Source organism: Cervus canadensis, chromosome 19 (assembly GCF_019320065.1).
Source record: "Cervus canadensis isolate Bull #8, Minnesota chromosome 19, ASM1932006v1, whole genome shotgun sequence".
Lineage (NCBI taxonomy): Eukaryota > Metazoa > Chordata > Mammalia > Artiodactyla > Cervidae > Cervus > Cervus canadensis.
Genome location: NC_057404.1, coordinates 45,712,927 through 45,738,940, shown reverse-complemented (window position 1 = coordinate 45,738,940; position 26,014 = coordinate 45,712,927).

Below are 26,014 nucleotides of genomic sequence, written 5' to 3'. Positions count from 1 at the left end.
ATCTATTTTTCTACAGCGCATTCTTGGTTGATAACAAAATTCAGGAATGTGAGAGCAAAACTCCCTTTAACAGCTGAAAGAGAGTGGGAGAGAGAAATGGAAAAAAACTTGGGAATTTTCCTCAGTGGGTCAGTAGCTAGCATTTTTAAAATGTGGCAAAACCCACACGGCATAAATTTACCATTTTAACAATTTTTAAGTGTGTTGTATGGGGCTTCCCTGGTGGTTCAGATGATAATGTGCCCTGCAGTGCGGGAGATCAGGTTTCGTTCCTCGGTGGGGAAGATCTCCTGGAGAAGGGAAGGGCTACCCACTCCAGTATTCTTGCCTGGAGAATTCCATGGACAGAGGGGCCTGGTGTGCTACAGTTCATGGGGTAAGAAATAGTTGGACACAACTGAGCAGCTAAAAAAAAAAAAAAAAAAAAAAAGACAACCAAACTATCTAACAAGTGAAATAGAGAGGGAGAGAGAATACTTGAGAACTTTCTTCCATGGGTCAGAAGATGGCATTTTTTAAAAAATGTGGAAAAAAACCACAGAACAGAAAAAATTTACCACCAGCTGTTTTCACGTGTGTAGTATAGTAGTGTTAACTGTATGCACATTGTTGTGTGACAGATTGCTAGAGCGTTTTCAACTTGCGTGGATGACGCTCTATACCCATTAAACAACAGCTGCCCACTCCCCACTTTCCCCCAGTCCCTGGCAGCCACAATTTTACTTTGATTCTATGAGTTTGATTCAAGTGTCATGTATGAGTGCAATCATGAGTTACCTGTCCTTTTGAGCTTGGCTTGTTTCATTTATCAAAAGTCTCATTCATGTTGTCACTTATGATGGGCCTTCCTTTCTTTTTAAGGGTCAGCTAATATTCCATTTATGTATATACTGCATTTTCTTATCTATTTAATTGAAATATAATTGATTTACAGTATTAGTTTCAGACTTACAATATAGTGATTTAATATTTTTATACATTATGCTTCATTTAAAGTTATTATAAAATACTGGCTGTATTTCCTATGTTGTACAATACATTCTTGTAGCTTATTTTCCACATAGTAGTTTGTGCCTCATAATTTCCCACATCTTACACTTCCCTCCTTCCCTCTCCCCACTGCTAACTGACAGTTTTCTGTATTGGTAGGTTTGTTTCTGTTTTATTATATTCATTCACTTTTTTTTTAGACTCCCTATCTAAGTGAAAACACATGGTATTTGTCTTCCTCTGTCTGACTGACTTCTCTAAGCAGATACCTTACCGATCTACTCATGTTGCTGCAGATGGCAAGATTTCATGTTTCTATGGCTGAGTAATACTCCTGTGTGTGTGTGTATTTCACCTTCTTTATCCATTCATTTGTTGAGTTGTTGCTATATGTTCACTGTTGTAAATAATGCTTCATTGAACATTGAGGAACATGTATTTTTTCAAATTTAGTGCTTTTGTTTTCTTCAGGTACATATCCAGGAGTGGGATTGCTGGAGCTTATGGTAGTTCTGGTTGTAGTTTTTTGAGGACTCTGCATACTGTTTTCCATAGTGGCAGCACCAATTTACATCCCCCTCAATTCCTGCTAGGTACTGGGGTTCTTCTTTCTCTATATCCTCACCAACATTTGTTACTTGTGATCTTTTTGATGATAGCCATTTGACTGACATTTCATTGTGGTTTGATTTGCATTCATTTCTCTGGTTGAATAATGTTGAGCATCTTTTCTTGGGCCTGTTCGTCATCTGTGTATCTTTTTTGAAAAAATGCCTATTTAGGTCTTCTGCTCATTTTAAAAATTGGATTATTTATTTTATATTGAGTTGTATGAGTTGTTTATGTTTTGAGTATTTGTTGTTATGATTATTTTGGGTGTTAGCCTCTTATTAGTCATCATTTGCAAACATTTTCATTTGGCAGATTGTCTTTTCCTTTTGTTGATTACTTCCTCTGTGCAAAAACTTTTAAATGTAATTATGTCCCATTTGCTTATTTTTGTCTCTGTTTCCTTTGTCTTAGGAGGCAGATTCAGAAAAAATACTGCTATGATTTATGTCAAAGAATATTCTGCGTATGTTTTATTCTTGGAGTTTTATGATTTCTGGTCTTACACTGAGTTCTTTAGTCCACTTCGAATTTATTTCTGTATATGGTGTGAGAAAATGTTCTAATTTCATTCTTTTACATGTAGCTGTCCGGTTTTCTAAGCATCACTTACTGAAGAGATTATATGTGTTTGCTTTTGTATTCATGCCTCTTTTGTTGTAGGTTAGTTGACCATAAGTGTGTGGGTGTCTTTCTGGGCAGTCTGTTCTGTTCCATTGATCTGTGTATGTGTTTTTATGTCAGTAACATGATGTTATTTGGCTACAAAGGAGGTAAAAGACCTATACTCTGAAAGCTATAAAACACTGATGGGAATTCCCTGGCAGTCCAGTGGTTAGGACTCCCTGGTTTCACTGCTGGGAGTTCAGGTTCAACCCCTGGTCAGGAAACTAGGTTTCTGCAAGTTGCATGGTGTGTCAAAAAAGGGAAAAAAAGCCAAAACAACCTGGAGGAAAAAAGACTGGATGTATCATGCTCCCCGATTTCAAGCTATTATAAAAAGAACAGTTAATTATTTTTCTACAGAACTGGAAATCTTTCAGCTAGTCTAAAACAAGCAAGGCCAACTAAGACAACATATAGCAGCATAATTTGTTGACTGATAGTTTTCACAAAGCACCAACCTTACCTTTTATCTTTTTAAGGATGCACTCGAGTTCTCCTGCAGAGACTCAGTTGTCATTGCAAGCTCAAACAGGCAAATACTGATTTTTAAGATTGTCAGCTAATAGCCAAAAATTGTACATAAAAAATGTGACTTAGAATTTTCTGACTTCCTAGGTTTCCAAGTAGAATGAAATGCATTCATTGATTAGCTATTAAACTGAATGTCAGATGATTGAACTGCCTCTTCATGAGTGTGGAGATGCCCAGTCACACCTCATGGATGTAATAAAACTGGTTTCTTTCCATGAACACCATGAAGAGCAAGTTACTTAATATTTTAGAGACTATTAGTTATTAAAAAAGATTTTCAAATGGGTTTTCCTGGATATCAAGGAATAGAAAACGTCTTTGGTACAAATCAGTAGAATTTCATGTTTGAGTCATATCATATCATAATTTCCTTAGATGAATAGGTTATATGTAATTGCTCTGAGAAAAAGAAGGTCATCAACCAGCAGCTCATGTTAAATTTAACGGATAATGAAGAGTTCTTTGAACAACTTAGTCAGCTCTCCATTGGTTTATTTTTCTAAAGTATGTATAATTTTTTGTGGCTCTTAGTATGATAAAGGTTAGTGAGTTCCCCATGTTATCACAAATAGAGAATAGATAATATTTTAAAAGCTTTTAAGGAGTTTGGTCTTAACTCAGAGGTGTATTCGTAAATCAGACAAATCAAATATATTGTCCTGGATAATAAGAGAAAATTATCCAAACTAATGGCTATTTTTCTTTTTGTACTGAAGCTCTGGTGCGCACATAGTTTAAGTTCTCAGTATATGTGTATATGTGTGTGTGTGTATATATAAATTTTTTTTAAAACTGAGGGAATCATTTACCTGAGCTCTCTGATTTCCAAATTGTTTCCAGTGTTCTCCACGTTGAGTAATTGGACATGTATTTTACATTCCAGTCTTTCCAGAGAGAAAAAAATCCTTTCATTTTGAGTTGGAGTTGAAAATTGATATCCCACTGGGCAAGACTATATGCTCCTTGACAATGATTTTTAAAACATAAAATATATTTTCTACATTTCATTGCTAATATTGAATCAATTTATTTTATAGAATTCGGAGTATTAAGAGGTCTAGCATCACATGCTAAATGAAACAGACTTGATTTGTATGGTATTTGAGATTTCTTTAGGAGAGCACCTTTTGTAAAATGGACTTTGGTGCTCAAATAGCCAAATATATGATGAAAACAATCTGTGTAGTATGACAAAAACAGAAGTTCTAATACTCCAAGGGTTATCTGAAATCTAGAAAGTGATGCTGAAGTAAGTGCAAGCAAGTTAATCGTTTTTGTGTCTTTTCAATAACGGCGATTTGAACATTTTTCTCTCTCTCTTTTTCGGTCATTCTCCTGAGATCTACCCTCCTGCCAGTAGACTACTTAGCAGTGCAGCTGGTAACAGCATTTCTGAAGACCATAGAATATAATTTCTTCAGCTCATAATGACAGAACAGATTCAGTAGTAGAATCTCTTCTGGATATTAATACATGCATGACACATTATTTCCCCTATTTTCTTCTATCACCTGTATCTTTAAAGTGTTATTTTTCCTGGGTCCAGATTAAGATTTCTTAATGTTCAGTATTTAGTTGGGGTGTGTGTGTGTGTTTTGGAGTGGACTGTGGTATATATAAAGGACCACATAGCCAGAAATCAAGCTGAAGTTTTCCCTCTTCTCTGATTTTTTCCTCCTCCTCGGAGTAGCACTTCTTTGAAGTAATTTTGGCCTCTCAAAGGGGAGGGAACCATTATATGTACTTCATGTTGAACATGGCCTTGTGTGTCTGCAAATTGGACTATTGGGAAGCATTAGGATGAAGAAAATATGGGTTGGTTTTACCTTGTGTGTACTTAACAACTTTCACATGAGAGGAGGCACTCACATTAGACAAAGTATGATTAAAGGCAGGAGTTGAGCAGAGAGGATTACACTAATGCCCTCCAGAACGTGGCATAGAGGTTTACTTGTTGGGTTTGAGTCTTGCCTTTTTTTCTGAAATTCTTTGGGCTTAACGTGTATTTTCCTTCCTTTTTAATTCTTCACACTGAGACATTCAATGGATTTTGTCCAGTGGAAAAGACACTGCTCTGTGTATGGTAGCATAATGGAGAGAAACGGGACGAAAAGCCTGTTTTCAGAATTAACCTAGATTTTCCACTTTCTTAGACTGGGTAAGAGAGTACACAGAAGTAAAAGAAATATAAGAGAAAGCAGAAAGTTTGTTTCTCATAAGCTAGGAAATATATTACGTAAGGCACGTGATGGAGCTTACTCGGATGGCAACATGGAGAACAGGAAATCGTGGGTGCTCACAGTGGGGCATCTCTGTGGGGACTGAGTATGTGAAGGGAGGAAGCGGTCACAGTGCCTGCTGGCCCGTCTGGTTGTAAAGTCAGATTTGGGTTTCAGAGCCTTGCCTTATCTTCCTTCTTGGCCCAGGCATCAGTAAATTCCTGAGAGGTCCTACTCATTAAATTTTGACTTTCTTCTTCTGGGAGATGTAGATGGTTTTGCTTCCTTATTTATTTATTTATTTAAAAAAGGAAAAACTCAGCCTTCGTAGAGAAGTGTTTGTAGTAAGCACAAACAAGGGTCATAAGGATGATTTGCACACAAGAAAAAAACTCTAACTGGGTTAATGAACAAAATGGATTTATTGGCATCACTGATGCAATGGACATGAGTTTGAGTAGGCTCCGGGCGTTGGTGATGGACAGGGAAGCCTGGCGTGCTGCAGTCCATGGGGTCAGAAACAGTTGGACAAGACTGAGCGACTGAATCGAGCTACTGAAAAAGTCCAGAGGTGGGCCAGGCTGCAGGGAAGCTTGGTCCAGGCCCTTGCTGTGTTTCTCTGCAATTTCCTAGTTCGTTCTCATGCCACTTAGCTTTGTTCACATACTGGCTTTGCCCTCATCCTTTTTCTTCATGGTCACAACAAGGTGACCTTGCTTCTAGACTTCATATCCTCACTGTGCATTTTTCCAGAGCAGGAGAGGACGCCTGTCAGGCCACTGTATCACGTCACTCCATGGGGACAGAGGAATAATATGACTTGCAGAGTGGTGACCAGTGGCAGGACCGGCATCCATGCCTTAGAATTCCTAGCAAAATTCTTATTTTTCCTGAGTTCGGACCAGTGTAGTTCGCATCTCTTACCCAGGTACCGGTTACTGTCGGGGGACTAGAAATGCCTTGATTGGGTCATTCCAGGGCCATGGGAGCCACTTTTGTGATACAACATGGAGTAAGATTCATTAGCACCATATGGATTTCCAAAATAATTAGGGGATGATTTATAAGGGGTAAGTGAATAACAGTAGTTGCAGAGGACGTGTACTGATTTAGATGTGCTGGATAAGAATGACCTTGTTGCCTGTGACAGTTACAGGAGCACTCAACCTCTGGCACTTTTCATGGCTCCACCCTCCCTCTTCTCCTTCCACGCTTTAAACTATTCTAACTGATTCTTGCCTCCACCTTTCCACTGAAACAGCTCTCGCCTTGCCGAATCCCATGGAGGTCTCTAAATCTCGATGTATTAATACTTGACTCCCATAGTATTTGATAATTTGATTACTGCTCCCCCTTTCCTGACTTTTCTTTCTTGATTTCTCTGACATCATTACTAGTCATTGTTCACGCTGATGACTCCCACTGAAGTCCCTTTTGATTGTTTAAATACCTAAAGTTGGACTCCAGTGAATCCACAACATTATGGATCATTCTCTTCAGTTTTAGAATGAAATGTTTTTCATGTCAATAAAAATGATTACTAGAGGATACAGTTATGAATCACAACAGACTTCAGTAGAACTTCTGTCAGATTGGTTAGCCTTAGTACCATCAGAGTTATTTTGGGGTAACATGAATAATTGACAGCTGATTTCAATCTTCTTGGCCCACATGCCTAATTTGACCAAGTTTAGTGCTCTTTACTCCAGGCGTTTGAGGATGAAAAAGAGACGTTATCTGTTGGGTTCAGAAACACATACATGGGAAAACATTGAATTGATATTAATCATCACTTCCTTCAGTCATCCCCATTCTTCGATTTGTGATTTCAGGCTAGGAGTCATTTTGGGTATGTGCGTTCTTCCCCACAGACTTGTTTATAGGTAGGATGTGCTTAAAGTTTCCTTCCAGTCTAAGGCTTCCCTGGGTAGGTTCCCATATATCTTGACCAGGGGAAACAAGAGGAATGGTTTTGAGAATCCGGCTGCAGTGCAGGAAACTGGGGTTTGATCCCTGGGTTGGAAAGATCTGATGGAGAAGGGAATGGCAGTCCATTCCAGTATTCTTGCCTGGAAAATTCTGTGGACAGAGGAGCCCAGTGGGCTGTTGTCCATGGGGTCACAAAAAGTCAGACACAGCTGAGCGACTAACACACTGGACCATCACCCCAACAGGTTACTAGTGTATCCTTCACAGAGTTCCTTTTCTCTTCCTAGGGTCCAGTTCTTATAGGTGACTCCCTCAGTTTAGATCCATTCTAAGAGTCCAGGACTAGTCTCTCATTGGGTTATTTGTTCTGAAGCTGGGCATTTTTCATTGGCCTATTTACTCCAGAACCCACAGGAATCAGAAGATAGTCATATAGGGAGATAACTTTAATGATGGATGATAAGAAAAAGCACTTCTCTGGCTAGGTCTTGTTGATATAAAATAATTTTTCAGTTCAGTCACTCAGTCGTGTCCAATTCTTTGCAACCCCGTGGACTGCAGCATGCCAGGCTTCCCTGTCCATCACCATCTCCTGCAGCTTGCTCAAACTCATGTCCATTGAGTCAATGATGCTATCCAACCATCTCATCCTCTGTCATCCCCTTCTCCTCCTGCCTTCAATCTTTCCCAGCATCAGGGTCTTTTCCATTGAGTCAATTCTTTGCATCAGGTGGCCAAAGTATTGAAGCTTCAGCTTCAGCATCAGTCCTTCCAATGAATATTCAGGACCGATTTCCTTTAGGATGGACTGGTTTGATCTCCTTGCTGTCCAAGAGACTCTTAAGAGTCTTCTCCAACACCACAGTTCGAAAGCATCAATTCTTTGGAGCCTCAGCTTTCTTTGTGGTCCAACTCTCACATCCATACATGACTACTGGAAAAACCATAGCTTTGACTATATGGACCTTCGTTGGTAAAGTCATGTCTCTGTATTTTAATATGCGGTCTGGGTTTGTTATAGCTTTACTTCCAAGGAGCAAGCGTCTTTTAATTTCATGGCTATAGTCACCATCTGCAGTGGTTTTGGAGCCCAGTCCATTGTATATTTTCAACCCCAAACATACTTACTCTTTCTCACCAGGTCATGGTGACTTTGTTTTTTTCATTGAGGGTGAGAAAAAAATATAATATTCTTTATAGAAAATTCACAAACTTAGTCAGTATTCTCAAAATTACCTATTTTCATCTCAATCCCTCCATATTAGTTATGCATGGGACTTTAAGAAATGTCCCATAGAACTACCTTGCTAAATTGAAAATCTGATGGCAGTAGTGTGTGCGTGCCTGCTGTCACTTCAGTCGTGTCTGACTCTCTGTGACCCTATGGACCGTAGCCTGCCAGGCTCCTCTATCCATGGGATTCTCCAGGCAAAGAATACTGGAGTGGGTTGCCATGCCCTCCTCCAGGGTATCTTCCCAGGACCGAACTCGCATCTCTTGGGTCTCCTGGATTGGCAGGCAGGTTCTTTACTACTAGCGCCACCTGGGAAGCCCCTGTAATAGTTACAGCCAATATTTATTGAATGATTTCTTTGTGCCAGCACTATTCTGAATACTTCATGTACAGTAACTCACACATTTTCACCACAGCCCTATGAGATGGATGCTATCATTATTCCCACTCTACAGATGAGGAAACTAAGACACATAATGGTTAAAAGTATCTCCTCCAAATGACCAGTTCAGCAAGTGACAGAGCCAGGATTAGGTCTGAGTAGTCTGGCTTCAGAAGCCATGCTCTTATCCACTTTGCTAAATAAAGTCCCATTGGCAATCCAATCAAGTCCATCTTCCTTAGCAGAGAACGTATTCCTCGCTAGCTCCTTAAGTGTTAGATTTATCAGAACAAAACAACTTATTGCTACCTGCATATACCATGATAATCCACACTTATATGCCTCTAAGCCTTCCTTCTTACTGGCTCTTCTTCCTTTTCTCTCTGTTGTCTAGCTGGCATCTCTCTGTCCTTCTCTGTTTCTCTGCCTCTCCTCGCAACAAATTATTTCTGTCCTGAGCTAGTTCTTTTGCTTCTTTTTATTTCTCTTTCCTTCCCATCCCATTTCTCAATTCCTAAGAGAAGTGAAGTAAATCAACTACTGTCATTCCCTAGTGTTGCAGAGAATTATTCCAAGACCCCATACATATACCAAAATCCATGGATGCTCAAATTGCTTATATAAAATAGCATAGTATAGTCAGCCCTCCATGCTGGTGGGTTTCATGTCTGGGAGTGCAGACAGCAAACTGTATTATGTTAGGGTTGTACAGTGTTTCCTTAAAAAGTGTTCATATCTGATAAAAGTGTGTGACTAGTGACTTATACTTGTGACTCAACCCGGTCACCTTGAATAATCCTTGAATGTGTGTATGTGTGTGTGAAGTCGCTTCAGTAGTATCTGACTCTTTGCGACGCTATGGACTGTGGCCTGCCAGGCTCCTCTGTCCGCAGAATTCTCCAGGAAGAATACTGGAGTGGGTTACCGTGCCCTCCTCTAGGGGATCTTCCTGACCCAGGGATCAAACCGCATTTCTATGTCTCTTGCATTGGCAGGCGAGTTCTTTACCACTAGTGCCACCTGGAAAGTCCAGTGCTTGAGTAGCCTTCTCCAACTATCCTTGAATATGCTTTTGGTTTTCAGAATTCCAAACCATCCCTGGAATTATCTAATAACTTTCTAATTATTATTTCATTTTATGTATAAGGAGGCTTAATCCCAGGGAAGTTGGCTTGGCCAGGATCACACAGTTAATTCCGGATGAAGTTCTGGTTTTCTGATTCAGAAGAGTGTTCCCCCTCTACCTTTTAAGCCTAGTTGGAAAAGGGAGAGAAAATGGAAAATGCTCTTGCTTTACTTCCTGTTCCACATCTTTTTTACTCTGCCAGCAATCAGTTTTCCCGCTTTGGCCTAAGTTTGTTATGCGAAAATGACTGCTTCTCTTTTTTTGAGAAGGTGCCAGGCAGATTCCCCCAGCTCTCTTCTTTCTTTTCTCCTAATCTTCCCCTCAGGCTAGCCCTTTGTCTGGCCATATCTCAAGTTCATGGCTCTGATTGCTCATAAGAAAACACTATGCACAGCATCATCTTTGTTAATCTCTGAAGTATTTAATAATAATAGCACAGAGATGCAGGAATCATGTGCTTTTCATATGGATGGCATGTGTATTTTCATTGCCCATCATTAAAGAGAGAATGCTATTCAAGCTTTTGTATGTAGTATGTAGTAAATAAAACAGCTTGACCCTTAGAGAAAATAGAAATGTAGATTCGGTTGAGAGTCAATATCATGGATATGCTTCCTTTCTCATTAAGATTAAGCAATGAAAGCATCTAACAAGGACTGTATGTATGGACTGGGGTCCACAGACATGTACATGCATATGTGGCCTCAGTGAGAGAGGTACCATAAGTAAAGGTCACAGGAAAGAGAGCAGCTTCACTGACATCAAGGAAATAGCAACTATTTACTGACAGCCAGACATTTCAAATAATATCAAGGATCCCAGAACCACTTCAAAGGCCACTGGCCAGGAAACAGACAAGTCATGAATTTGAATACTTCTGAGATTCTGGAAATTCAAAAGCAGAGCCTTCAGATATTAGCATCAAGGTAGATTATAAGCAATTATTTTATTTCTGGAAAATTTCTCAAAATCTTTTGTGGAAACAGAAGACTAAGACCATTTTCTGCCTTTGAATGATGCCTGTATACTATTAGACATTTGAGGAATGTTTAAAGAAATCCTGGAATCCTGAAAAGTGTCTTTTGTATCTAAAACGTAAGATTTTTTCTTTCAATAAGTAGTACTCTGTGAAATACTTTCTCAACCAGGTAAATGAAAATTGATCTTCTAGGTGTTTCTCAAACTGGTTGTGCCATTTCAAGTTGCTAAAGTGCCAATGAAGTGTCAAGTTCTACTTCAGGAGAAATATGTAGGAAGGGAACAATTAGTAGTTTTGACTATACTAATTTTTTGAACATTATAACTAACTATTTTAAAACTAAAAAAAAATGTTATTCCTGGTACATAGTAAACATAAGAACTGCCTTTAGCAGTTTTTGATTTTACGACATAATCTTACGATTATATTTTCCTCCTAACTAAACAAAGCAATTGAGACCTTTAAACTGCAGTTATTCAAAGTAGTAAAAGCAAAACAATTAGATTATGGTTATTTCATTTCTTGGTCTCAACATTTCCAAAAATCATTCACAAGACTACTTATTTTAAATGAACAAAAATGTTTCTATTCCAATTCCATGGAAGTGGACAGCAGTCTTTCAGTAAACAAATTGCCCCACTTACATCACTCTTAGTATTTGGGAATAGACTTTTGGGATAAACAGAAAGTCTAGCTACAACCACTGTATAAGGCTTTGCTTTTCTTTAGGCATGTCCTTGCCCAGAAAACCTCCCACACGGAGGCAGTGTGGTCTAGAGAATGAAATGTCCATCTTACCTTGCTTTTAGCTTTGCCACTGACTTCTGTATTACCTCCAAAGCTTTGGTTATTTTTATACTCACTTCTTGACATTCTAGTCACATAGGCACCCTTTTCTCTTTCTTCTATGTAGAACTCAACTATTCTGATGAACTAGATTTATCTTGTAGCTGGAAACATGTTTTGGTGATCCACATGTAAATGAGTGACTGACAGAAGTTCAATTTGGAACATGGACCTTACTGCCTCTCAAATAGCCATAGCTCCCTACATCGCAAGATTGTTACAGGTGGGTAAGGAACTTTGGACAACATCCTTCTGAGAGCCTACCAGGCTTCTGACACTGTGCTGGATTCTGGGGATGCACAGGGGAAAGACATAGTTTCTGATTTCAAGGAATTTGCAGGTTCAAAGATCAGAAAGACAACTCTGAGGAAGAGAATGCAGTATGCCAAAGGTTACTGTAGAACTCTGCTGGCACAGAAGGAACACTTGAAAAGGTGAGGAGGAGGAAAAGACTGGAAGAGTTTTTCTGGAGGTGTGGAAAAAGCACTTGCAAAAGCGCTGTGGTTTCAGTATTGCATTCCCAGGGAAATGTGTACAGGTTAGTGTCGGGGCTGTGTGAGGGGCTGTTTGGGAACATATGAGCTCTTTGTGAGCATAATTGATAGTCATTAAAAGATTCTAGCAAGAGAAGGACATCATTATATTTGTGTTTTGGATAACTTGGCTGAAGCTGTGATGACAGGGAGGGAGCAGAGCTGAAATTGTTACATGAACCATGTGGAAAATGAGAAGGGCCTGAACAGTGGCATTGGAGGTGAAGGTATAGAAAAAAGATCATAATCTAAAATATTTTTGATATGTAATTTAAAATGCCTTCCAACTAGTTGGATGTGTGGTGAAGTGAGAGCAAAGAATCTATGTTGTCTCTTCTTCAGTTTCTGGTTTTGCGGGGTGGGTGGAAGGAAGGTGGAGCCATTCAAGACATGATGTATATGTAAGGGGAGGTAGAGTTTGGTGGTAAAGAGTGAGATGAGTCTGAGCTGCTGGAGCTATGTGGATCGTCAACAACGTTAGTTCATTCTTTTGTCCTGTTTCTTTCCTCCATGGAATATTTGTAGATGCCAAGTAGGCATTAGATATATGACTCTGGGCTGGAAATAAGTCTGCATTTAATCAGCTATGGAAATAGATGAAATTGCCCAGAGACATGTATGTAGAGTGAAGAGAAGGAGCAAAGGTCTGAACTCTGGAGCAAATCAATATCAAAAGGATTAAAATATGTTGTTTTCCATGTTACATTTCTAACTACATATTTCAGATGGCTAGAAGAATGGGTGCTTTGAATTTGATTTGAGAAACATTGCAAGAGTTTTGTGAAAATCAGTGAAAACCAGTTTCACTCTGTGGAGTCCAGCAGTGACATAATTTTGAGAAATTTTTTGTAGCAATACAAAGCAAAGGGCAACTAAACTACTGATTATTTTTGGTTCTAAAAGTGTACTTACTGTTAAACCCAAATTCTGAATTGATGCAACTCACAGAATGTAGTTATGAGCTTTATAGCCAAGAATATAATAACTTGATATACGGTGAATACCTGGCTGGATTCTCTACCGTATCCAGGGAGATTAGATTGTGTTTGTGTTGTTCTTTTGTTTTTATTCTTTGTTCAATTTAGTACTCTACACAGAAAAAAAAACTAGTCTTAACACCCCCTCCATCCCAATGCTGATTTTCTTCATTTTCATACCAAGAAGGTAGTCTCCAGCCAATTTTTTATTTCTGAAAGGCTTTCTTTTATTTTCCCCAAATAAATAAAATCTATGGCCTAAATGGTCTAAATATAAACAAGTACACAAGTAGAAGGAACTGCATGTGCTTGGGTTTTTTAAAAATGTGTTTTGATGGTGGGCAATGGAACTCTGTGTGGCTATAAATTAGACAGACTGCTGGGCCCTTAGAAAAAGAGGAGTGGGAGACAGAAGAGGCCTAGAAGAAGCAGCTGGCAGTGAGTAAAATGTCCACTGTGCGTGCCTAGTCACTTCAGTTGTGTCTGACTCTTTGAAACCATATGGACCTTAACCTGCCAGGTTCCTCTGTCCATGAGATTCTCCAGGCAAGAATACTTGAGTGGGTTGCCATGCCCACCTCCAGGGGAATCTTCCTGAACCAGGAATCAAACCCATGTCTCTTATGTCTCCTGCATTGGCAGGCAGGTTCTTTACCACTAGTGCCGCCTGGGAAGCCAAAATGTCCACTAATGCAAGTTAAATTATATGTGTATATATATGTATATGTACAAAGCAGTATATATAGAATATATATAATTATATATATATTAAATTATATAAAGCAAAATGGTGATTATCAGTCTTGGAAAATACAAGCAGATTTTCTCCCTTCCTATTTTGATCCTTGAGCTCCAGGCAAGGGATTCTGTCATTCAGAACCTTCCATGTGCACACTTGGGTTCGCATGCTGTCTTCATGTTGCCTTCTGATCTGCCCAGGATCTGATTAGTGTGATTTCATAAGTCCTAGTTACGTGAAGACACCTCTCTGGCTTTCTTCTTCCTCTCCCTCTTTTCCTTATGAAAACACAATTTTATCACAGCTCATTCTCCACACCTCCATCTTCACCCCCAAGTCATTCTGTATCTGAGTAAGCATCCAGGTTGTTGACTCTTAGCTAATATGAAAAATAAAACTTTTGCTAAATATGTTCCTGGCTAGGAACTAGAACTCCAGGGTTCTCTCTGCATCTCAAGAGAACAAGTTACTACAGATAGCAGTCACTGAAATACAATGGTTTCTTCTGTTTTTCTTACTCAACAGGATGACTTTATAGGTAGAGATGTCAGAGAAAGGTTTTAAAACCTTGGCAGTAGGATTATGTAGATAACTAGCTGATTGATTTATTTCAGCATAAGCTTGGCTCTTTCTCAAGTCATCCTTTTATTAATATTTAGAAGATTAAATCAGAACTTCATGGACCAAGCCTGCCATGGGTCAAAACCCAGGAAATTCAGTGTAACCTATAAATACATGTTGAGGAAATAAAGCTTAAGGAGTGAAGAGAATAAGACCCACTGTAATCCACTCACTCGCTGCAGCAGTGGGTGTTGCTCCAGCCACACCAGTTTCCTTCTCTTCCTTGTCTGCAATAGACATGTTTCCTTAAAGCTTTCCACTTGCTGTTACCAGCCTTGATGCTCTCTTTAGATACCTACATGGTTTGGTCCCTCATTTCCTTCACTTTTCAGATCTGACCACCCTACGTTAAATAGTATCACTCTCATCATTTGTTATCCCCAACTCTATTTTTCTTCAGAGCACTTATATTTTACCCAACAGCATATATTTATTTGTTACTGTCTGTCTATCTTATAGGCCATTGAGTCTAGGGATTTGCCTACTGCTATATCCCCAGAGCCTAGTTCAATGTTTGCTACATGAACAGTATGAAAAGGCAAAAAGATATGCCACTGAAAGATGAACTCCCCAGGTTGGTAGGTGCCCAATATGCTACTGGAGAAGAGTGGACAAATAACTCCAGGAAGAATGTAGAAAGGGAGCCAAAGCGAAAACAATGCCCAGTTGTGGGTGTGACTGGTGATGCAAGTAAAGTTTGATGCTGTAAAGAACAATATTGCCTAGGAACCTGGAATATTAGGTCCATGAATCAAGGTAATTAGAAATGATCAAACAAGAGGTGGTAAGAGTGAACATAGACATTTTAGAAATCAGCGAACTAAAATGGACTGGAATGGGCCAATTTAATTCAGATGACCATTATATCTACTACTGTGGGCAAGAATCCCTTAGAAGAAATGGAGGGATTTGTTGACTCAGTCAACAAAAGAGTCTGAAATGCAGTTCTTGAGTGCAGTCTCAAAAATGACTGAATGGTTTCTGTTCGTTTCCAAGGCAAGCCATGCAATATCACAGCAATCCAAGTCTATGCCCCAACCAGTAATACTGAAGAAGCAGAAGCTGAACGGCTCTATGAAGACCATAATAGGGGACTGGAATGCAAAAGTAGGAAGTCGAGAGATACCTGAAGTAACAGGCAAATTTGGCCTCAGAGTACAAAATGAAGCAGAGCAAAGGCTAACAGAGTTTTGCCAAGAGAACGCACTGGTCATAGCAAACACCCTCTTCCAACAACACAAGAGAAGACTCTACACATGGATATCACCAGATGGTCAACACTGAAATCAGACTGATTATATTCTTTGCAGCCAAAGATGGAGAAGCTCTATACAGTCAGCAAAAGCAAGACCAGGAGCTGACTGTGGCTCAGATTATGCACTCCTTAATGCCAAATTTAGGCTTAAATTGAAGAAAGTAGGGAAAACCACTAGACCATTCAGGTATGACCTAAATCAAATCCCTTATGATTACACAGTGAAAGTGACAAGAAGATTCAAGGGATTAGATCTGATAGAGTGCCTGAAGAACTATGGATGGAGGTTCGTGACATTGTACAGGAGACAGTGATCAAGACCATCCCCAAGAAAAAGAAATGCAAAAAGGCAAAATGGTTGTCTGAGGAGGCCTTACAAATAGCTGAGAAAAGAAGGGAAGCTAAAGGCAAAGGAGAAAAGGAAAGATATACCCATTTGAATGCAGAGTTCCAAAGAATAGCAAGGAGAGATAAGAAAGCCTTCCTTAGTGATCAATGCAAAGAGATAGAGGAAAACAATAGAATGGGAAAGACTAGAGATCTCTTCAAGAAAATTGGAGATACCAAGGGAACATTTTCATGCAAAGATGGGCACAATAAAGGACAGAAGTGGTATGGACCTAACAGAAGCAGAAGATATTAAGAAGTGAATACACAGAAGAGCAATACACAGAAGAACTATACAGAAAAGATCTTCACGATGCAGATAATCACGATGTTGTGATCATTCACCTAGAGCCAGACATCCTGGAATGGGAAGTCAAGTGGGCCTTAGGAAGCATCACGACCAACAAAGCTAATGGAACTGATGGAATTCCCTTGAGCTATTTCAAATCCTAAAAGATGTTACTGTGAAAGTGCTGCACTCGATATGCCAGCAATTTTGGAAAACTTAGCAGTGGCCACAGGACTGGAAAAGGTCAGTTTTCATTCCAATCCCAAAGAAAGGCAATGCCAAAGAGTTCTCAAACTACTGCACAATTGCACTCATCTCACACGCTAGTCAAGTAATGCTCAAAATTCTCTAAGCCAAGCTTCAACAGAACATGAACCATGAACTTTCAGATGTTCAAGCTAGATTTAGAAAAGGCAGAGGAACCAGAGATCAAATTGCCAACACCTGTTGGATCAGTGAAAAAGCAAGAGAGTTCCAGCAAAATATCTACTTCTGCTTTACTGGTTACATGAAAGCCTTTGACTGTGTCAATCACAACAAACTGGAAAATTCAAGAGATGAGACTACCAGACCACCTGACCTGCCTCCTGAGAAATCTGTATGCAGGTCAAGAAGCAACAGTTAGAACTGGACATGGAACAACAGACTGGTTCCAAATTGGGACAGGAATACATCAAGGCTGTATATTGTCACCCTGCTTATTTAACTTATATGCAGAGTACATCATGTGAAATGCTGGGCTGGATGAAGCACAAGCTGGAATCAAGATTGCCGGGAGAAATATCAATAATCTCAGTTACGCAGATGACACCACTCTTATGGCAGAAAGTGAAGAACAACTAAAGAGCCTCTTGACGAAAGTGAAAGAGGAGAGTGAAAAAGCTGGTTTAAAAGTCAGCATTCAAAAAACTAAGATCATGGCATCTGGTCCCATCGCTTCATGTCAAATAGATGGGGAAACAATGGAAACAGTGTCAGACTTTATTTTTTTGGGCTCCAAAATCACTGCAGATGGTAATGCATCCATGAAATTAAAAGATGCTTGCTCCTTGGAAGAAAAACTATGACCAACCTAGACAGCATATTAAAATATAGAGTGATTATTTTGCTGACAAGGTCTGTCTAATCAAAGCTATAGCTTTTCGAGTAGTCATGTATGAATGTGAGAGTTGGGCTATAAAGAAAGCTGAGCACCAAAGAATTGATGCTTTTGAACTGTGGTGTTGGAGAAGACTCTTGAGAGTCTCTTGGACTGCAAGGAGAGCCAGCCTGTCCATCCTAAAGGAAAGCAGTCCTGAATGTTCATTGGAAGGACTGATGCTGAAGCTCCAATACTTTGGCCACCTGATGTGAAGAACTGTCTCCTTGGAAAAGACCCTGACACTGGGAAAGATTGAAGGTAGGAGGAGAAGGGGCTGGCAGAGAATGAGATGGTTGGATGGCATCACCGACTTGATGGACGGACATGAGTTTGAGCAAGCTCTGAGAGTTGGTGATGAACAGGAAAGCTTGTGCTTCAGTCCATGGGGTTGCAAAGAGTCAGACATGTTTGAGCGACAGAACTGAACTGAGGTAGTTAATATGCTTCCCAGGTGCCTCAGTGAGTAAAGAATCTGCCTGCCATGCAAGAGACATGGGAAACACCAGTTTGATCCCTGGATCAGGCAGATACCCTGGAGAGGAAATGGCAACCCACTGCAGTGTTCTTGCCCGGAGAATCGCTTGGATAGAGGAGCCTAGCGGGCTACAGTCCATGGGATGGCAAAAGATTCAGACACGACTGAAGGGGCTGAGCATGCAGCATGCAGGTAGTTAACATATTTTGAACAAATCAATGAAGAATAGTGGAGTTGAGCACGGAACCAGGTAACTCTAATACAGTTTTCTTTCCATTGGTTTAGAGCTTTTTTTAAAAAGAAAATTTAATTAACAGATAATTGCTTTACAGTGTTATGTTGGTTTCTGCCATACAGTAGCATGAATCTGCCATAACTGTACATATATCCCCTTCTTCTTGAGCCTTCCTCCCTCCCCTCCCCACATCTCACTCCTCTAGGTTGTCACCAAGCAGCAGGCAGAGCTCCCTGCATTATACAGCAACTTCCCACTAGCATCTGTTTTACACATGATAGTGTGTATGTTTCAGCGTTACTCTCCCAATTCATCCCACCCTCTCCGCACCCCCCCCCGCCCCGCTATGTCCACTTGGGTCCACAAGTCTGTTCTCTACACCTGTGTCTCTATTCCTGCCCTGCAAACAGGTTCATCAGTACCATTTTTCTAGCTTACATAAAGTGAAAGAAAATGAAAGTTGCTCAGTCGTGTCTGACTCTTTGAGACTCCATGGACTGTACAATCCCTGCAGTTCTCCAGGCCAGAATACTGGAGTGGGTAGCCTTTCCCCTCTCTAGGGGATCTTCCCAACCCAGGTCTCTTGCATCACACACACATATATATATGTATATATATGCACTTTAACATGATATTTGTTTTTTTCTGACTTACTTCTCTCTGTATAACAGGCTGTAGGTAAAGACGTAAATGTAAGGCCAGAAACTAGCCCTTCTCTATTGAGATTATTCTGCTCTTCTTCCTTGCTCTCCATATAAATATTTTAAACAGGCATAAATGCACTTAATAATCGCTTCTTAGGGTAGTTTCCTTGGTGAGGGGCCTCCAATGTCCAGGCACATCAGAAACAGCTGGGCATCTTAATAGTGCAGATTTCCAGGCCTCAAGCCTCTCACTTAGGAGATTTGAGAACTAGTGGTTGTGTGACCTTCTTTCATGGTATGCCTTTGTGACGGCAGATTCCTTCAGGCTCTATTAAAGGCCCTTCTTTTAGGTTTTTACCATGGGTCAATCAGACTACGGATAATCAGCAAATTCTGCTCTAATTCTAACACAGAATCCACTTAGTGGTGCTGCTGCTCTGGGCCATCCATTGGCAGGATAAAACAGAACACGAGTGATGAGGGGAGGAAAGGATGAAATCTAAATTAACAGTATGTTGGCATGGGTGGGTTGGTATGTCTGAGGGCAGCATGGAGGTCACAGCAAAGTCCCCTCAAGCCTGGTGGTGTTTTTGTCTTCAGCTCTACCTAATGAAGAATGGAGACTTTTTCATAGATCCATCATTACTTTGGGTCATATTTCTAGGATTGAGATGGTCATTTCAATGGGTAACTGCAAGAGAGGGGGAATAGGAGAAGGCATGTGCCTGCTAAGATGCATGGTTGTGCTGGTGGTTTAGTCACTCAGTCGTGTCCGACTCTGTGCAGCCCCATGAACTGAAGCCTGCCAGGCTCCTCCGTCCATGGGGTTCTCCAGGCAAGAATATTGGAGTGGGTTGCCATTTCCTTCTCCAGGGAATCTTCCCAACCCAGGGATGGAACGTGCATCTCTTATGTCTCCTGCACCGGAAAGTGAGTGCTTTACTGCTAGTGCCACCTGGAAAACTCAGGAGAAGGCGTAGATGGGCAATAAGAGGTTGCAGAATCTTCCAAACCCTTGGTCATTTATCTGGGAAGGGCACGAGGGTCTCACAAATGCTGGTAAATGGCTGACTTCAAAGAAAGTCAACCTCTTTATGGTTGTTTTAGGGATTAAGAGAGATCCTGTGTGCACAGCACTCCATAAAGTCCCTGGAAAATAATCATCACAGTAAACGATAGTTATTATTATTAACACATGTGTTAAGGTTAAGCAGGAAATCTCCATGTTTCATTCTACCTCATGAATTCCAAAATTTGTCTGGCCTAGAGTGAAAAAAAGTGCTTAACATACATGAAGTGTGTTGAACTTTTCAAAAGCAATCAAACAGCACTTACTTACTTGATGGTATACTTGTTCTTACCACCATTGTGATACTTAAGTTTACTGTGTACTTCCAACCATATTCCTAAAGACGTAAAACTCAATAAAGTCCAAAATATATTTGGCAAAATGTTTTTTATCCTTAATTTTTGAAGCTGCGTGTTTGGAAGAAAACTTATTCACATGCTATTAATTATTTGACACATAATTAAGAACTTGAAAACAGTTTAAAAGCACTTTCAAACTTTCTTTTCCTTGAGAAATTGAAGTTGTCTTTGGTTTTGTTTGGGACTAAAACACTAACCATGTCTGCTCTATTTAGGCAGAAACAACTCCTTGCTTACCCTTCTCTTCACAGTAATAGGGGATCTTCCTGACCCAGGGATTGAACCTAGGTCTTCTGCATTGCCGGCAGATTTTTTTTTTTTTTAATTTTTAAATTGAAAAGTAATTACTTTACAGAATTTTGTGGTTTTCTGTCATACAACAAGATGTCATACATCAACAAGAATCAGCCATCGGTACACCCATGTCCCCCCCCCCCCCCCGCCCCCCATCTCCCTCCGCATCCCATCTCCCTCCGCATCCCACCTTCCGCCTGTCACAGAGCCCCTGTTTGAGTTCCCTTAGTCATATAGCAAATTCCCATTGGCTATCTATTTTACATATGGTATTGTAAATTTCTATGTTACTCTCTTCATACATCTCCCCTTCTCCCTCCTCTCCTACCACTGTGTCCATAGGTCTGTTCTCTGTTTCTCCATTGCTGCCCTGAAAATAAATTTATCAGTGCTATCTCTTCAGATTCCATATGTATGTGTCAGTATACGATATTTATAGTTTTTTTTTTTTTACTTACTTCACTCTGTACAATAGGCTCTAATTTTGTCCACCTCATTAGAACAGATTCAAATGCATTCCTTTTTATGGCTGAGTAGTATTCCGTTGTGTATACATACCACAGTTTCTTTATCCATTCATCTGTTGATGGACATATAGGTTGCTTCCATTTTCTAGCTTTGGAAATAGTGCTGCAGTGAACATTGGAGTACATGTGTATTTTTCAGTTTTGGTTTCCTTAGGGTATATGCCTGGGAGTGGGATTCCTGGGTCATATTGTGGTTTTATTCCTAGCTTTTTAAGGAGTCTCCATACTGTCTTCCATAGTGGCTATATCAGTTTATACTCCTACCAGCAATGCAAGAGTGTTCCCTTTTCTCCACAACCTCTCCAGCATTTATTGTTTGTAGACTTTTTGATGAGGGCCATTCTGACCAGTGTGAGGTGGTATCTCACTGTACTTTTGATTTGCATTTCTCTAATAATGAGTGATGTTGAACATCTTTTCATGTGCTTGTTAACCATCTGTATGTTGTCTTTGGAGAAATGTCTCTTCAGGTCCCTTTCCCACTTTTTTTTTTCATTTATTTTTATTAGTTGGAGGCTAATTACTTTACAATATTGTAGTGGTTTTTGTCATACATTGACATGAATCAGCCATGGATTTACATGTATTTCCCATCCTGATCCCCCCTCCCACATCCCTCTCCACCCGATCCCTCTGGGTCTTCCCAGTGCACCAGGTCCGAGCACTTGTCTCATGCATCCACCTTTCCCACTTTTTGATTGGGTTGTTTGCTTTTCTGGTATTGAGTTGTATGAGCTGCTTGTATATTCTGGAAATTAATTCTTTATCAGTTGTTTCCTTTGCTATTATTTTCTTCCATTCTGAGGGTTGTCTGTTCATCTTGTTGAAAAAACAACTGTTGAAAGACAAGTGAAAAAATACCAGTTTCCTTTGCTCTGCAAAAGCTTTTAAGTTTAATCAGGTCCCACTTGTTTATTTTTATTTCCATTACTCTAGGAGGTGTGTCATAGAACATCTTGCTTTGATTTATGTCATCAAGTGTTCTGCCTATGTTCTCCTCTAAGAGTTTAATAGTTTCTGGTCTTACATTTAGGTCTTAATCCATGTTGAGTTTATCTTTGTGTATGGTGTTAGGTAGTGATCTAATTTTATTCTTTTGCATGTAGCTGTCCAGTTTTCCCAGCACCATTTATTGAAGAAGAGGTCTTTGCTCCATTGTATATTCTAGTCTCCTTTATCAAAAATATATCCCTGGTGGCTCAGATGGTAAAGCGTTTGCCTACAATGCGGGAGGCCTGGGTTTGATCCCTGGGTCAGGAAGATCCCCTGGAGAAGGAAATGGCAACCCGCTCCAGTATTCTTGCCTGGAGGATCCCATGGACAAAGGAGCCTAGTAGGCTACAGTCCATGGGATCACAAAGAGTCGGACACGACTGAGCAACTTCACTATAACATCTGTTATCAAAAATAAGGTACCTGTATGTGCATGGGTTTATCTCTGGGTTCTCTGTCTTGTTCCATTGGTCTGTATTTCTGTTTTTGTGCCAGGACCATGCTGTCTTGATGACTGTAGCTTTGTGGTTTAGCCTGAAGTCAGGAAGGGTGATTCCTCCAATTCCACTCTTTCTCAAGACTGCTTTGGCCATTTGGGGTCTTTTGTGTTTTGTATGAATTGTGAAATTTTTTGTTCTAGTTCTGTGAAAAATGCCATTGGTAATATGATAGGGATTGCATTGAATCTGTAGATTGCATTTGGTAGTATAGTCATTTTCACAATATAGATTCTTTTTACCCAGGAACATGGACTATATCTCCATCTGTTTATGTCATCTTTGATTTCTTTCATCAGTGTCTTATAGTTTTCCACATACAGGTCTTTTGTCTCCATAGGTAGGTTTATTCCTAGATATTTTATTCTTTTTGTTGCAATGGTGAATGGTATTGATCCTTAATATCTATTTCTGATTTTTTATTGTTAGTAAATAGGATTGCAAGTGATTTCTGTGTATTGACCTTGTATCCTGTGACTTTGCTGAATTTGCTGATTAGCTCTAGTAATTTTCTGATAGTTTCTTCTGGGTTTTCTATGTATAGTATCATGTCATCTGAAAACAGAGTTTTACTTCTTTTCTGACCTGGATTCCTTTTATTTCTTTTTCTTCTCTAATTGCCATAGCTAGGACTTCCAAAACTATGTTGAATAATAGTGGTGAGAGTGGACACCCTTGTCTTGTTCCTGATCTTAGAGGGAAAAGCTTTTAGTTTTTCACTATTGAGAATAATGTTTGCTGTGGACTCTTCATGTATGGCCTTTACTGTGCTGAGGTAGGTTCCTTCTATACTCATTTTTTGAAGCATTTTTAAAAATCATAAATAGATGCTGAATTTGTTGAAGGCTTTTTCTGCATCTATTGAGATGATCATAAGGTTTTTTATCTTTCAATTTGTTGATCTGGTGTATCTCGTTGATTGATTTGTATATATTGAAGAATCCTTGCATCCCTGGAATAAACACAACTTGATCATGGTGTATGAGCTTTTTAATGTGTTCTTGGATTCTGTTTGCTAGAATTTTGTTGAGGATTTTTGCATCTATTTCATCAGTGATATTGGCCTATAATTTTCTTTTTTCATATTGTTTTGCCTGGTTTTGGTATCAGGGTGATTGTGGCCTCGTAGAATAAATTTGCAAGTATTCCTTCCTCTGCAATTTTTGGGAAGAGTTTCAGAAAAATAGGCATTAGCTCTTCTCTAAATGTTTGCTAGAATTCCCCTGAAGCCATCTGGTCCTGGGCTTTTGTTTTTTGGGAGATTTTTGATCATTGTTTCAATTTCAGTGTTTGTAACTGCATTGTTCATAATATCTACTTCTTGCTGGTTCAGTCTTTGGAGGCTGATCTTTTCTAAGTATCTGTCCATTTCCTCTAGGTTGTCCATTTTATTAGCATATAGTTGCTCATAATATTCTCTTACGATCCTTTGTATTTCTGTGTTGTCTGTTGTAACCTCTTCTTTTTTATTTCTAATTTTGTTGATTTGATTTTTTCCCCTTTTCTCCTTGATGAGTCTGACTAGTGGTTTGTCAATTTTGTTTATCTTCTCAAAAAAACCAACTTTTAGTTTTGTTAATCTTTGCTGTTGTTTCCTTCATTTATTTTTAATTTATTTCTGCTCTGATTTTTGTGATCTTCCTTCTGCAGACTTTGGGGATTTTTTGTTGTTGTTCTTTTTCAGCTGCTATAGATGTAGAGTTAGGCTGTCTAGTTGACGCTTTTCTTGTTTGTTGAGGTATGATTGTATTGCTATAAACCTCCCTCTTAGAACTGCTTTTGCTGAATCCCATAGGTTTTGGGTCATCGTGTTTTCATTTTCATTTGTTTCTAGGAATCTTTTGATTTCCTTTCTTATTTCTTCAGTAACCTCTTTGTTATTAATGTATTTTTTAATCTCCATGAGTTTGTGTTTTTTTCTTTTACCCCCCTGTAGTTGATATCTAGTCTCATAGCATTGTGGTCAGAGAAGATATTTGATATGATCTCTATTTTCTTAAATTTACTGAGGCTTGGTTTGTGGCCCAAGATGTGGTCTATCCTGGAGTATGTTCCATGTGTACTTGAGAAAAAAGTGTAGCCTTCTGCATTTGGATGGAAAGTGCTGAAGATATCAATTAGGTCCATTTGGTCTGATGTTTCATTTAGGGTTTATGTTTCCTTATTGATTCTCTGTTTTGATGATCTGTCCATTGGTGAAAGTGGGGGTGTTAAAGTCCCCTACTAATATTGTGTTGCTGTTGATTTCTCCTCTTACACCTGTTAGTGTTTGCCTTATGTATTGAGGTGCTCCTATGTTGGGTGCATAGACACTTGTGATGTCTTCTTCTTGGGCTGAACCCTTGATCATTGTGTAGTGTCCTTCTTTGTCTTTTATAATATTCTTTATTTTAAAGTCTTTTTTGTCTGAAATAAGGATTGCCACTCCAGCTTTCTTTTGGTTTTCATATGCATGGAATATCTTTTTCCATCCTTTTACTTTCAACCTGTATATGTCTCTAGGTCTGAAGTGGGTCTCCTGTAGGCAGCATATATATGGGTCTTGTTTCTCTATCCATTCAGTCAGTCTGTATCTTTTGGTTGGTGCATTTAATCCATTTACATTTAAGGTAATTATTGATACATATGTTCCTATTGGCATTTTCTTGATTGATTTGGGTTTGTTTTTGTAGGTCTTTTCTTTCTCTTGTGTTTACTGGATATGTAAGTCCCTTTAGTATTTGTTGCAGTGCTGGTTTGGTGGTGCTGAATTCTCTTAACTTCTGCTTGTCCATAAAGCTTTTGATTTCTCCATTAATTTTGAATGACATCTTTGCGGGGTATAGTAATCTTGGTTGTAGATTTTTCTCTTTCAGTACTTTAAATATTTCCTGCCATTCCCTTCTTGCCTGTAGAGTTTCTGCTGAAAGATCCACTGTTAATCATATGGGTTTTCCCTTGTATGTTACTTTTTAAGCACACTTTCTTTGTGCTTAATCTCTGTAGCTTGATTAATATGTGTCTTGATGTGTTTCTCCTTGGGTTTAATCAGTAAGGGACTCTCTGTGCTTCTTGGACTTGACTGACTATTTCCTTTCCCATGTTGGGGGAAATTTTCAACTATAATTTCTTCAAAAATTTTCTCAGTGCTTTTCTTTCTTTCTTCTTCCTCTGGGACCCCTATAACTGGAATGTTGGTATGTTTAATATTGTCAGAGACCAAAGGTCTCTGAGGGTATCCTCAATTCTTTTCACTCCTTGCCCTTTATTCTGCTCTTCAGCAGTTATTTCCACCATTCTATCCTCCAGCTCACTTATCCATTCTTCTGCCTCAGCTATTCTGATATTTGTTCCTTCTAGAGTATTTTTAATTTCAGTAATTGTGTTATTCATGTTTGTTTGCTTATTCTTTACGTCTTCTATGTACTTGGTGATTGTATGCAGGCATATTCTTTATTGTTTGAGCCACCAAGGAAGCCCTTAATTGGC